The sequence below is a fragment of the Lampris incognitus genome, chromosome 15 (genome assembly GCF_029633865.1).
Source record: "Lampris incognitus isolate fLamInc1 chromosome 15, fLamInc1.hap2, whole genome shotgun sequence".
Taxonomy (NCBI): Eukaryota; Metazoa; Chordata; class Actinopteri; order Lampriformes; family Lampridae; genus Lampris; species Lampris incognitus.
Window position 1 is genome coordinate 42,954,262 of NC_079225.1, and position 14,455 is coordinate 42,968,716.

General features: G+C 42.7%; 1 long non-coding RNA gene across 2 annotated transcripts; it reads right to left on the bottom strand.

Moving 5' to 3' along the window:
- Nucleotides 1-3,504: 3,504 nt before the first annotated feature.
- LOC130125567 (uncharacterized) lies at nt 3,505-6,532 on the bottom strand. 2 transcript variants are annotated; one of them, XR_008811456.1, is made up of 4 exons: nt 6,397-6,532; nt 5,287-5,357; nt 4,634-4,775; nt 3,505-3,648 (listed from the first exon to the last, which is right to left on the bottom strand). It is a non-coding gene; the product is annotated as an uncharacterized LOC130125567 (long non-coding RNA). The 2 variants fall into 2 exon arrangements; XR_008811455.1 differs by lacking the exon at nt 3,505-3,648 and having other exon boundaries at nt 4,309-4,775.
- Nucleotides 6,533-14,455: the final 7,923 nt, after the last annotated feature.

Here is a 14,455-nt window from a genome sequence, read left to right on the forward strand (position 1 = left end):
AGGAAGTACAGCAAAGTATACAGAGGAAGAGGTTGGCAAAGAAGAAGTGGGATAGTCGGAGAGATGAAGAAAATAGACAGGAGTACAAGGAGATGCTGCGTAAAGCGAAGAGAGGTGGCAAAGGCAAAGGAAAAGGTGTAGTTGTATGACAGGTTAGACACTAAGGAAGGAGAAAAGGAATTGTACCGATTGGCTAAACAGAGGGACCGAGCTGGGACGGATGTGCAGCAGGTTAGGGTGATGAAGGATAGAGATGGAAATGTGCTGACAAGAAAGGAGAGTGTGCTGAGAAGGTGGAAGGAGTACTTTGAGGAGCTGATGAATGAAGAAAATGAGAGAGAGAGAAGGTTGGATGATGTGGGGCTACTGAATCAGGAAGTGCCATGGATTAGCAAGGAGGAAGTGAGGGCAGCTATGAAGAGGATGAAGAGTGGAAAGGCAGTTGGTCCTGATGACATACCTGTGGGGGCATGGAGATGTTTAGGAGAGATGGCAGTGGGGTTTTTAACTAGATTGCTTAACACAATCTTGGAAAGTGAGAGGATGCCTGAGGAGTGGAGAAGAAGCATACTGGTACCAATTTTCAAGAACAAGGGTGATGTGCAGAACTGTAGCAACTACAGATGTATAAAGTTGATAAGCCACAGCATAAAGATATGGGAAAGAGTAATAGAAGCTAGGTTAAGAGGAGAGGTGATGATTAGCGAGCAGCAGTATGGTTTTATGCTATGAATGAGCATCACAGATGCAATGTTTGCTTTGAGAATGTTGATTAAGAAGTAACGTAGAGAAGGCCAGAAGGACGTGTAATGCCATTACAAATGTAATGGCATTATTAAGTACTCATATCTGTACTCGGTATTGGCAAGTATGCAAACCTAAGTACTTGGTCTGAAAAAAATGGTATCGGTGCATCCTTAAGGTCAACTGTCCAAAGTAACAGAGAGTGCAGAAGAGAGGTGAAGAAGAGAGTTCAGGCAGGGTGGAGTGGGTGGAGAACAGTGTCAGGAGTGATTTGTGACAGAAGGGTACCAGCAAGAGTTAAAGGGAAGGTTTACAAGACGGTGTTGAGACCAAATATTTTATATGGCTTGGACAGTGAAACTGACGAAAATACAGGAGGCGGAGCTGGAGGTGGCAGATTTGAAGATGATAAGATTTTCATTTGGAGTGATGAAGAAGGACAGGATCAGGAACGAGTATATTAGAGAGACAGCTCAAGTTGGTCGGTTTGGAGACAAAGCAAGAGAAACAAGATTGAGATGGCTTGGACAAGTGTGGAGGAGAGATGCTGGGTATATTGGGAGAAGGATGCTGAATATGGAGCTGCCAGGGAAGAGGAAGGCCAAAGACAAGGTTTAGGGATGTGGTGAGGGAAGAGGTGGCTGGTGTGACAGAGGAAGATGCAGAGGACAGGAAGAGATGGAAACTGATGATCCACTGTGGCGCCCCCTAATGGGAGCATCGAAAGTAGTAGCAGTAGTAGTACTAGTAGTCTATTTTTCTCTTCATTATAGTTCTTACGGTGTATTTGTGAAGAGTATGGCTCATGAGGAAGTTTAGCAAATAAAACCTTCATGCAACATCAGTTGAGACTCTAGACCCTCATTCAGCCGGGGATGCTACAGTAAGACTTTCACCTCATCGGTCCTGCCACGCTACCGATTGATGGCCAAACCCACTCCGATATGATGGTCTAAGGTAGTTGTACTCCTTCAACAGAAATGAAACCACCTATGAAATTATATCTAGACAAAAGAGACCCAGACAAGCAGTAGTTGCCTCTCATAACGGTATGGAAGAAGAAGAGCTTCCTCGCTCTGCTCACAAACGGAATCCTACGCAGAAGATGCTTGCATTTCAAAGAGAGAAGGTCCACAAAAGGTTGATGACTAGGTTGATGGTGGTTATGTGTCAGCTGTGTGATGAAGCCACAGTAAAAGTGTAATATCAGTATATGTACACACACTGGGGATGATGGGAAATTCAGCACAGTTTTTCTGTTCATAATCAATGCCCTCCACCAAGCCTGATCTCTTCCTCTCTCCCTCTCTTTGACATTATGTCTCTCTGTCCCTGAAAAAGGTCCACATGGTAAGTGGAACGCTCTATGTTTCACATACCTCTCTACGTGACACCCTCACAAACAACTAATGAATTACACATTGTGCCACACACATGTATTTTAATGAGGTAGAAGTGCGTGGTTGTCTACATCGTACAAAATCCAGACAGGATTACTGAAAAACTCCTCAGTTCTTCCATGGTCCAGCTGTGAACTACACACTTGGAACTTGTGCTTTACGATGCAGCAGTTAGATTTCACTTTTTAAGGGGGAATAAGACAGAGATTTCTTCTTTCATTCAGGTTAAACCGTTTTTTACAACGGGCCGCGGCGGTGAGAGCACCGAATCCTAACCACTAGACCACCAGGGAGGTAACAGAAGGAAGATAACCCACACATGTAATTGCATCAAAAAAGCAACTAAAGCATTGTGTTTTAACAACAGCGCCTCCAAGTGGACTACGGGGGCAATAACAATGACATGCAGCGACACATTTGGTGGGTGTTTGAAGAGTTGAACTGAGAGGATTTGAAATCTTCTCCCCCGTATGGTACCGTCCGACCAGACCGGAAGAGAAGAGAAACTTTATGTTGCCAAAGGGAACGTCGTATGTATAGTATCCAGTTTGAAGCTGATAAACAGAACACACTACGTTATTCACATATATCATCCATCCATTATCCAAACCACTTATCCTGCTCTCAGGGGCGAGGGATGCTGGAGCCTATCCCAGCAGTCACTGGGCAGCAGGTGGGAAGGCACCCTGGACAGGCTGCCAGGCCATCACAGGTCCGCCACACACACTCAAAACTAGGGACAATTTAGTAGGGTCGAGTCACCCGACCTACATGTCTTTGGACTGTGGGAGGAAACCCATGCACACACGGGGAGAACATGCAAACTCCACACAGTGGACGACTCGAGACGAACCCCAAAGTTTGGACTACCCCGGAGCTCAAACCCAGGATATTCAAATATATTATGCCCATAAATTATAATTATAATTCTATAATTGTAATTATAATTAAACACCAGGGATTAGATAAGCACAACTATTAACATAATATTACACCCAAAAAGGTGCCTCCACTGAGCTGTATCCCGTTAACATGCCACCATTATTTATTATTATTTGTTCTCTTCTCTTCTCTTCCAGTGTGGTGGACGGTACCATACGGGGGAGATTTCAAATCCTTTCAGTTCAACTCTTCATACACCAACTGTGCCACTGCATGTCAACGTTATTGCCCCGGAGTCCTCTAGGTGGCGCTGTTGTAAAGTCTATACATGTCTACTCTGCAGGACAGAGGTATTAAGTCGACTTAAATTCTACTTTGTAGAGTCGCATTTGATGCAGTGTGTTGAATGCCCCCTCCCCCATGAAATCAAATTCCATTTAATATAAAAACAATGATTTACTCACCATTTGTTGCGAATTTCATTTGTGTGCATTTCCCCTTCTGCTGTCTCCCTGGTGGTCTAGTGGTGAGGATTCGGCGGTCTCACTGCCGCGGCCCGGGTTCGATTCCCGGTCAGGTAACGAGGACTTTGACAGTCGAAGAAGAATATTTGTCCCACCCCCTGTAAAAAGTCAAGTGTAATTAATGTGTTGAAAAACCCATGTTCACCATTTGTAACTGACTGTACTGTTCTCATTGTGTGTATCAACACCAATTTAACAGCCAGCCTGGGTTCGAGGTACGCTGGCGCCCGGGAGTGCCCGGCGTACCTGGTTCTGCCCATGGCATACCTAGTGACAAAGTTCAGGAGTGCCCCATTTCTATGTGTCACTGGCACCCCCTAGTGGTGTGCCTGTAGGCTACATTACATCCCCTTATAATTGGATGTAATGTACAGTACAGTACAATCATGTACATGTGCACACACTGGGGCCTCCCAAAAAGTATAGTGGAACTGCTTGTGCTGATGACATCATATTGAAATATTGAGCTCCAGCACAAACACACACGCACACAAAACACCACATAGGTGGGCACCCCTGAAAGCCTCGGTGTAATTCGAACACTGCAGCCAGCCAAACTCCATCCATTAAATGCAGAAGAGTCAGGACTCATCTTAGTTTTCAGGTTTAATAAGATGCCGGGATGCATTTGTAACCTGCACGACAGGGGAATGGACCTATGCTTGCGCAGGGACAGTTTACAGTCTAATGTCTAAGCTCAGTGGAGATTGGTGTAGGTTTTTTTCTAGACCGGATTCTAGTACTCACCCCAAAGACAACACACACACTCGTGGGTATAGTTTACAATAAAAAAACCAATTTATTTCAACAGTTCAAAGTAAAGTTATTTCAATATCAATACTAAATTAGATGTGTTATATATATATATATTTTACTCTATTATACTTTTTAAAAGTTCTTCCTAATATTCTATTTATTGTCTATATCTATCTATATTCTATTTTATGCAGCCATATTCTACACTAACAAATTAAAGAAAATAATCCAAAATAAAGTATGAGTGCACTCAAAGAAAATAAAGAAAAGAAAAGGGGGAATGATTCAGTCTTCCAATCTGTGCAAGGGGCAATGTCCAGATCCTACCACAATCACAGGGGCAAGTTAATGTAGAGGCAATGATGATGAATCCAAATCCAGGGCGATGATGGGGGCAATCCAAAGGGGGTATCCAAGGGTTCCAAAAGGGTGTAGCAAGAGGGGTTGTTCGGGGTACTAAAAAACCAGTCTGCACAAAATTGTACAGATTCCTTATTAATTGCAATCTCTATCAAACAATTACAAACAAAATAAAAATACCCAAATCTAGAGTCAATTCTCAGATTTAAATCATTTCCTACATATAACTAATATGCGGCTGAATGACAACAGCCTATTGCTGTAAGAACAGTTAAAAACAATGTCATCGCAGCCAGGCTGCGGCACTATCAACGTGAATTCACGTCTAGCTGGCTGCTATGGGTTCCATGCATGCCATGTAGCCCGAGTTGGCTCGGTGGCTAGTGGCAACTGGAGCTTACAGTTTTTTTTAACAACAAGCATATTATTATATTAAAATGTCGAACATTCCTACATCAAATAAACCCTATGGACCGGGTGTCCTGACTGGTTTTAAAGCTCTGAATCATATGGGAACTGCTAAGGATCATAGATATACGTTTTAGCTGGGTTAGCTTAGCTTAGCAACCAATGGAAAATTGTCAGTCTTTAGATTTCAAGATTTTAAACTCTTATCTCACCAGGATTCCTGCAGCGTACAAAACACAAGAGAAAAGAGTCTTCCTTCTTCCTTCAACAGGAGATCATCTGTCTTTGGATAAAATCAAGATATCCTACGTAAATGGCAATGATTACTTGGAACACAGAAAGCTGTTTACTTTTTAGCTTTGGCTAGCGGCTCACCAAGGAAGCTTCGTGGGAGGGATCTTTTTTGTCGTAGTTCAAATGTCCTGTAGCTCAAATATCCGTAGTTCAAATATCAATAATTCAGGTATCCATAGTCAAAGTTGTCCGTATTTCTAAATATCCGTATTTCTCTTCTCTATTGTCGACGGTTGTTTGCATGGTTTAAACTCTGTAGCTCGTGTGCCTCCTAGAGGCTACTCGTGGAATTTACATACGTCACAGGGTACATGTAATCATGTGGGTTACACATTCATGAATTGAGAACGAAACTGTAAAATAATACAATAAGATGATGGGGATGTGACTAATAACCGACATGAAAATGCGAAATTTTGTGTCGGTTATTTATCACGTCTCCGGTGTGTAAAGGCCTCTAGACGTCACGGTACACCTCACTGTTAACTCTCACCTTTCACCATTTTGTTGTTTAGCCATCAAAGCTACATGAAAGTAGACAGCTTTGACTGAGAAAGACAAAGCACAATCACTAATTTAGCACAATTAACATGTTATAGAAATGTTAAAAGGGATAGTTCACTTGAGAACACTTTTACACTTTGTTTCATGCATCCATCCTTCTAATGCAGGGGTGGACAATTTTATCCAGAAAGGGCCAGTGTGTGTGTTAAGGTTTTTGCTCCAACCAAGCAGTTACACACCTGTGTCTCCTAGTCAAGTTCCTCAGCAGAGACTCTACTGGTTGATTAGTGGGATCAGGTGTGTAACTGCTTGGTTGGAACAAAACCCTGCACCCACACACTGGCCCTTTCTGCCCACCCCTGTTCTAATGAATGTGTTAAAAAAATTCCCTCATTAATTGTTTCATTAGGTAAAGAATAAAATGTTGGCATCTATTTCCTGGAACACATCTCTGTAGGTTATCCTTCCATTTTTGCACTGATTAAATAAAAACCTCAGAACCCTACGTGTTGGTTTTGGCCCACCTCATCTGGGTCCTCCTCACCCGAGCTTTCACCCTCTTCTGTCTCATACTCTCTCTGGACTCTCATCCTCTGACAACTCCATGTCAGAATCTCCCTCAGTGATTCTGTTAAGGATCCTCTCTGCCTCCGTCATAGAGCTGTCTGCTGAAAACAATGGGAAAAAAACGTTAAGTACAAACTGGGGCCTCGTGTATCACTCGTTACTATGGGCAAATCTGTTTCGTACACACCCATGGCATTTTTAGCCCCCACGTTTGTCTGAGAGCAGTAGCAAAGCATGATGGTTATTAGTAATTTCTTCCTCCTAACATCTATTGTCTACCTCTTGCAACGAGCAATCACCCAGGCCTGCAAAGACATCAGTGTGAGCCAATCGGTGTCTCAATTCATGGGTGTGTATGAACAAATGTGCCCATAGTAACGACTGATACGAGGCCCAATATAGGACAAATATAAATTAGCGGTTTGCAAACGAAAATAAAGAAGCTCAGCTCTGAAAACTCACTCAGATATTCCTGAGACGTTTACGTACTCGGAACAATCAAAATATAACATTAAAAATGTTTTATTTATGAATATCATGCCTACCTTTTTTCCACAAAACGCTGTTACTGAGATGGCAGCCATTTTGTAGCGTCCCAGCCACGTTCGCAAGGTCCCCCCTCCCGCGTGTGACGTCATTTTAAAGGCGCCGTTGTCCCCTGTAAGGGACAAGAGGACTGAATAGAGTGGCATGTATAGTATGAGACATGTGAACAAAAACGCTAAAAATGACCCGACTCTCTTACCTGGGTTATTATGTCACTTAGTTGAGGGATGAGACGTGTCTGTCAATAAACGTTGTGTCCAGATGAACTGATTCAACCTTCTCGGAGTTTCTAACCTGGGTTACTGAGCATGCGTCAAGTCTTGGTGGTTGATACATTTGCCAATCAAGTGAGCGTCAAGTGAAGCCTCGGGAAAGTTGGTCCACGAGGATTAAAATCATTGATTTAATAGGAACAGATACATTTTCACACCCGCACACTTAGAGCCAACCTACAATACTTTATTTAATCATAAAAAGCTAAACACTATTACACATGTAACATCAACAACAATAAAATATGACTGTTCATAAACTACAAACAGGAAACACATCCATCTCTTAACTCAACAGCATGTCTGAACATGACTGTTTGATGCCCAAAATTGTCATTAATTAAACTAATAAGCTTCCTCTATGTACGTTACAGTTTTATATTTGGTGGATCTCCTTTTATGGCTGTGCCTGTTTTTGCGTCACTCTGCCCTCTTGTGGACAAATAAAACACTGTCCCAAAGACTTCTTTAACAATACATTCTACAAGTACTCATTAAAAGAATAATTATATAGCGTAAAATAACATGTAAAACTACAAACATGTTGAATTGTCAATTTTATTCCCTCATCTATCGTAAATAATCAGTGGTAAAAGTGAAAACAAAAATAACCGATTTGAAATTAAGCTTTTAATTGTTTGTTTGATTGGATTACAATTATGATATTTAACCAATAAACTAAATTCAGCAAGTAACAAATGATAGAATTAACTATGTTTTCCATTGCATATGAAAACAGTCTTTGTTGGTGAACGGTCATAATTTGGTGTCATACTGTCAGTTTTTAATAAATGTGACAGTAAAAGTTAATGACCTAATGAAAACTGAGGGGGTCTCACAACTGGGCTGCATCTGAAGCAGTATTTACACATATACTTATGCAAATTAACACTCTGTGAGAAGAACATCAAACCACATCTCTTTTTTTACACAACACCTACAGTGTGAAGAATGGCAGAGCACTGATGCGATCAGGTAGGAGGATTTCACATTTTTACACACTGTCATACTGAGGTTACCAAAGAGCTTATGGCTTTTGAATAAGCATTACTAATGCAAGCTGTCTTCATAACAATGTACCATGCACAAGCCAGTGTAGCTTGACAAAACACAGAAAACCAGGAGAGATGCAAAATTGGTTGTACCGCAACAAATGTGTAGAAAACAAATCAGGGATTATTTAATCAGCACATCTGATGAATGAGACTGATTGGTCAAAACTCTCAGTTGATCAGGTAGAACAAGAAAGGAACACATGTTGAGCTTCTTTCATCATTGTGAATACAGCCAGTGACAAATATGGATCACAGACCAGATGTGGAGAGGCTGACCAACCACTGACAAGTTGGGAATGTGGACAGGAGCATCGTCAGGAGCATGAAGCCATCAATGCAGAGATGTGACGACTGCATGGCGTCTCATATGAAGGAGGAAGTTCAGAGGAAGGAGGAGTTCTCACAGTGTGATACGTCACTTCATCCTCATCACCACCACCCAGATCCTGTAGGACAGAAGAGCACACCACACAAGGTGACACAACACTACACGTCACAACACACAATGAAACAAAAGAAAAAACAATACAACCAAACACCACATGACACGAGAGGACACAACACCAAATTACACATCGCTCAAACACAACACCTCATGACATTACACAAGCACACACAAAACAACACAAAATGTCTCTCTCGGTTGAATGTCTTTGTCATCATTTACAAATGAATGACCTTCATGGGTTCTACCTGACAACGGTGAACAGCTAAACACCAGGAACAAATGCTCAGATAGCATAAAAGTTGTGGCCATCATGTCTGGAGGCGATAGTGTGTCCCACTAACCTGGGACTAAATACTGTCTGGCACTCTTCCCTGTGTCTCCTCTATAGAGAATCCATATCAGACGGCTTACCTGTCCTTCAGCCCTGCTCTGCTTCTTCTTCTCAGATGACGGAGGTGGTGGGGAGACCATCACTGGGATCAGCCTGCACAGTTTAGGACACATGTTCGGCTCAATGTTGGTCAGCGGCACACAGAGTTGTACTGAATCATTGTCCTTATTCTATTCTACATCTCTCCATTTTACTCTATTCTATCCAAAATGAAATGTGGAAGACAAAACGGGTTGCCTTGACAGGTGTCCAGTATGCAGTGGTGTCAGTAGAGGGACTTGTTGCAGCACTGACATCAGCTTAAGTAGAAGCGACTGACATGGTAATACAAGTGCAGGTAGCTGAAGTAGGAAGAATAATAGAAGTAGTAGTAATGGTAATAATATAGGTGGTAGTAACAGAAACATAATTAATAGGAGTAGCATCTGCTTCTGACAGTAGTTCTATTATATTCCTTGGTTTTTATTTAGTCAAATAGTTTTCCCCTGCATCAGAATAAAACACAACCACACCTCACATGATTTCAGACATTTAGACATTCTATTCTATTCTATTCTGTAGAAAGTTATAAGTTTAGGTTTTCGGGGGTTGTGTGTGTGTGTGATTGTGGTCAGCCAGCGTTTGCTGGTCGGTATGTTAAATGCCAGTATGGAGTTCACCAAACTCACCAGGAAACACGGCTTTAAAATGTCGCCTGGTTTTCCTTGTTCGGTGGAGGATTGTGTTTTGGCAGTCGGGGAGGTTGTGGGTCACAGCAGCATTAAATCTGCTGCTAGAATGAACGGCGCTGTGGTGATTTTTGTCAATACTGTAGACAAAGCAGTTGTGTGTTATGTGATTTTTGTAAACTCTGGGACTTGGAAGTGTTTTGGCTGTGGAGGAGAGGGTCATTCGGTTCGGGCATGTCCTGAGAAACACTCCTCTGATGACAAAACACAGAGTGAAGAAGTGAGAGGAAACAAACAGAGTAAAACCAGGCAGAGCAGCGAAGAGACAACAGAAAAGGAACAGAGTCCAGACTACGCTGACAAAACTGAACCACCCAAACAGAGTGAAAAGTCTGGAAAGAAAAATGTAAACGATGAAAAAGAGGTTCAAGGTGAACAGGCGGTGGCATCAAACACTACAGGTAGAGCTGCAGAAGGTGTGGTGTTGAGCAGCGACGAGGATTTGATGGAGGAGAAAAACATCTGTAAGGTTCCTTCTTCTGAGGAGAAAGCAGTCAGCTAAAACAAGTGGCTCTCAAGCCGATAAAGGAGCAATAACAGGGGGGAGAGGCAGGCAGCAGGAGGAACCACTGTTGAGTATGGAGGAGGAGGAGGAGGAAGGGGACTGTGGCATAGACAGCCAGGTACCTGTACTAAACAGAAAGCAGCAGGAGGTACAGCTGTGTGAAGCTGAGTTTAGGATGGAGGAGGAGGATTGTGGTGTAAACAGCCAGACACACACCACCTCCCGGTTGTCTGTTGCAACAAAGCAAGAGAACTATGATGCACACCAGATTAAGAAGTTCTTGCAACAGACAAAATTCGTGAGAAACGTCAAATTTAGGATTTTTTTGCAGATAAAGAATTGTTTCTGTATTCTGTTAAATCCCAGATGAGAAGAAAAGAAAAAGGAGGCTACACTGATCCAGAGGTCTACAGGTTAAAGAAAATGGTTCTGAAAATCAAACAGGAAATACAGCATGAAGAGTCAGAACCAGTATAAGACATCATTTCCTGTTCTGGTTAACGTTGTTCTGTAATCGTGTGTTTTTTCTCCCATCAGTCTCGACGGCCAACGTCAAAGTCTCTACACTTAATCTAAATGGAGCAAGAGAGTTCAGTGTTTAACTGACCTCAGTGTGGTTTTAAATCAGTGTGGGCCTGAAGAGGTTTTATTTCTGGGAGGGGATTTTAACTGCACAGAAAATGATAATGTAGACAGGAATCATATTGAACTTCTTGCTGCCTACAGACGTGCAGTAAAGCAGTTGACAGTAACTCACAGTTTAGTTGATGAGGAAGTTAGACAGTACACCTGGGTTCATAATAGAGAAAAGTATTTTACTATGGCCCGATTAGATTGTTTCTATTCTTTTAGAGATCACTTTAGTATTCTTAAAGAATGCAGGATTATGCCTGTAGGCTTTTCAGATCAGTCCATGGTGACATGCAGTGTTTTCATTGCAAAAGTCAAACAAAAGTCTGCTTACTAGCATTTTAACACTGTTCTGTTACTCGAAGCACATTTTAAAGAAACTTTTATATATCTCTCTCATCTCATCTTCAGCTGCTTCTCCGGGGTCGGGTCGCGGTGGCAGCAAGCTAAGTAGGGCACTCCAGACGTCCCTCTCCCCAGCAACGCCCTCCAGCTCCTCCTGGGGGATCCACAGGCGTTCCCAGGCCAGACTGGACATGTAGTCCGTCCAGCGAGTTCTGGGTCTACCCCGGGGCCCCACTCCAGTTGGACATGCCCGGTAAACCTCCAAAGGAAGGTGCCCAGGAGGCATCCTAATCAGATGCCCGAACCACCTCAACTGGCTCCTTTCGACACGAAGGAGCAGCGGCTCTACTCCCAGCTCCCTCTGGATGTCTGAGCTCCTCACCCTATCTCTAAGGCTGAGCCCAGACACCCTCTGGAGGAAACTCATTTCAGCCGCTTGTATCCGTGATCTCACTCTTTTGGTCACTACCCAGATCTCATGACCATAGGTGAGGTTTGAAACGAAGACTGACTGGTAAATTGAGAGCTTTGCCTCCCGGCTCAGCTCCTTCTTTGCCACAACGGTCCGGTACAATGTCCGCATTACTGCTCATGCTGCACCAATCCACCTGTCAGTCTCCCGCTCCATCCTACCCTCAATCGTGAACAAGACTGCAAGATACTTGAACTCCTTCACTTGAGGCAACAACTCATCCCCATACCGGAGGGTGCTGGAGAGGTGACATGCCACATCCTGAGCACCAGTCTGCGATGCTGGGAGTCGGCACACCCCGGTCCCTGCCTTTGCCTGGCGCCTGGTCTGCATTGCACCCTACCCCAGTGCTCATCCCCGTGGGTGGTGGATCCACAGGGTGTATTTATATTAATAATAAAAGCAGAAACAGTAAAATAGAAAATTATTCTAATCGAGAGGTAACCTCATCGTTTGTGGGTTCGGTGAGGGCCAGGGTGTGGGCTGATTTTAGATTCTCCAAACTGATGAGTGACATGTGTGATCTGGAGCAGCAATGGTGTTACAACATCATCTGCTCTGTGATAGGTGGAGATGTATAGCTGTACTGATGTACAGCTCTGTGTTTGGTTAACCAGTCTGGTGCTGTATAATGGGTAGCTTGTTTTCCTTTTTGTTTGGGATCATTGCTTTCTAGTTATTTTTCATGATTATTTTTTATTTATTTATTAACGTTTAATTATGATATTTTATTATTACTCATTTTATTCAAGTATTATTCGTTTTCTATGATTTACTTGTCTGTGCATTCATTTTTTTTCCAGTAGATTCTGCTGGTGACACTGGGATAGGGAGCATATGTTAAATAAAGGTTCTTTAAAACTCAAACTCTCTCTGTGAGACACACACACACAGAGTTATAGTAAAGATATAAAACAGCATATGCTCTCTGACCTCTTCTGAAGCGTCTTGCAGTATTATAGGAACAAACATTTTCACATCAGTTGGTCTGAACAGGAAATATCATGCTAACCTTTCAACACAGGGAGTTACAAAACAAAACAAATAAAAACCACAATACACCATTTTGCTACAGCATTTTACAGCCTTGGTTATGTTGAATTTGTAATTGTAAAACTCACATTATCTCCATCACGTGCTGTTTGATTCCCTGGAAAAAATAAAACAAGTGAGAGGAGTTTAGGTCCTGAAATTATGTCTTTCTCATGACAATCAAATGTTCACCTGTAAATATCATTACCTTTAGCTCTCCACCTGTACACGATGACTGCAGTTACAATTACGTAGAAAAGGGCCAAACCCACAGTCACTAAGTTGGCAGTCAGGACAGAAGAATCTGTGGAGGAAAAAAGCAAAAACAAAAACACATCACATGACGGCAAAACTAAATCAGGTAAAATATTTCTGGAGCTTCTTCTTGTGGGCTGTGCAGCTAAAATCCACTACCAACCCAGTAAAGATATTCTGGTTGTGTTTCTTTGTAATGAGCTACAGAATAGATTTTGAACTCATGAGCAAATTGTCATTGCACTGTACGATCTCTATTCTGTGGTGCGTAGGACACCAAGTGCTGGAGGGGCACCAAAACTGCCTAATGGTCATCATGATGATCATAATAATCGTAATGATGAATTATTTAAATTTGATCCTGCGTCTGTGTGGAGACGCCTGCAGGAGGACACCACAAACTACAGGAACCCCCCCCCCCCCGCACACACACACACTGTAGAGAACCTTCAACTAGCTGACGACTTGAATGTGTTTTACTGCAGGTTTGTTTGATCACTTTCACACCCCTCACACACTCCAACTCAGACATTACACAACCAACTGCACCCCCTGCACAACACACACACACACACACACACACACACACACACACACACACACACACACACGGGGAGTTAGTCTCGAGACCTGCATTATGTTGACAGGCTGTTATGTTACGAAGACTATCGGACATTCACACACGTTATGCTTTTTGTCGGGCTTACATTTAAAATTATATTCGGGCTACACAAGAAACGTTCAGGACTTAAGCCCCGGGAGGATGACCTGGCGACACCGACGAGTAAAGGGGGGAGAGAGAGAGAGACAAGTTAGTAAAGGGATGTAAAGTCCTAACTTGGTGTAATTGTCATGTTAGTTGTGTTGGCAGAGCCTCATGTCTCTTTTTCATCGTCTTCTGCTTTTTCTTTGTTTTCTGGACAGAGGAAGCAATGATACCCAATGAACAGGGGCGTCTCTAAAGAGGTCACACTGTCCCGTTTATCAGACCAAGTGAAAAGACATCATTTGAACACCTCAAAATCATACTTTACCACTGATTTGAAAGATTAAGTCAAATATCGTCAGTCTGTCGTTAAAATCAGTCAGTTGACAGCTGAATGTCTCCTTCTTCTGGGTGGTTGAAAGCATCATAGTGGAGTTACAGAAATACACTGTGTTTTCCTTGGGAACACAGCTCGTCTGACTATCTTTCTCCTCCACCCACTCCACCTTCATAGCCAGCTCATATGTCCACACGGAGCAGGAGAGCGTCAGGTGGTCAGCGGTCTTCTGACCAGTCACTGGAGAAGATGGTGATGTGTGTAGAGGAAGACAGCCACATGGTACAAGGTTAT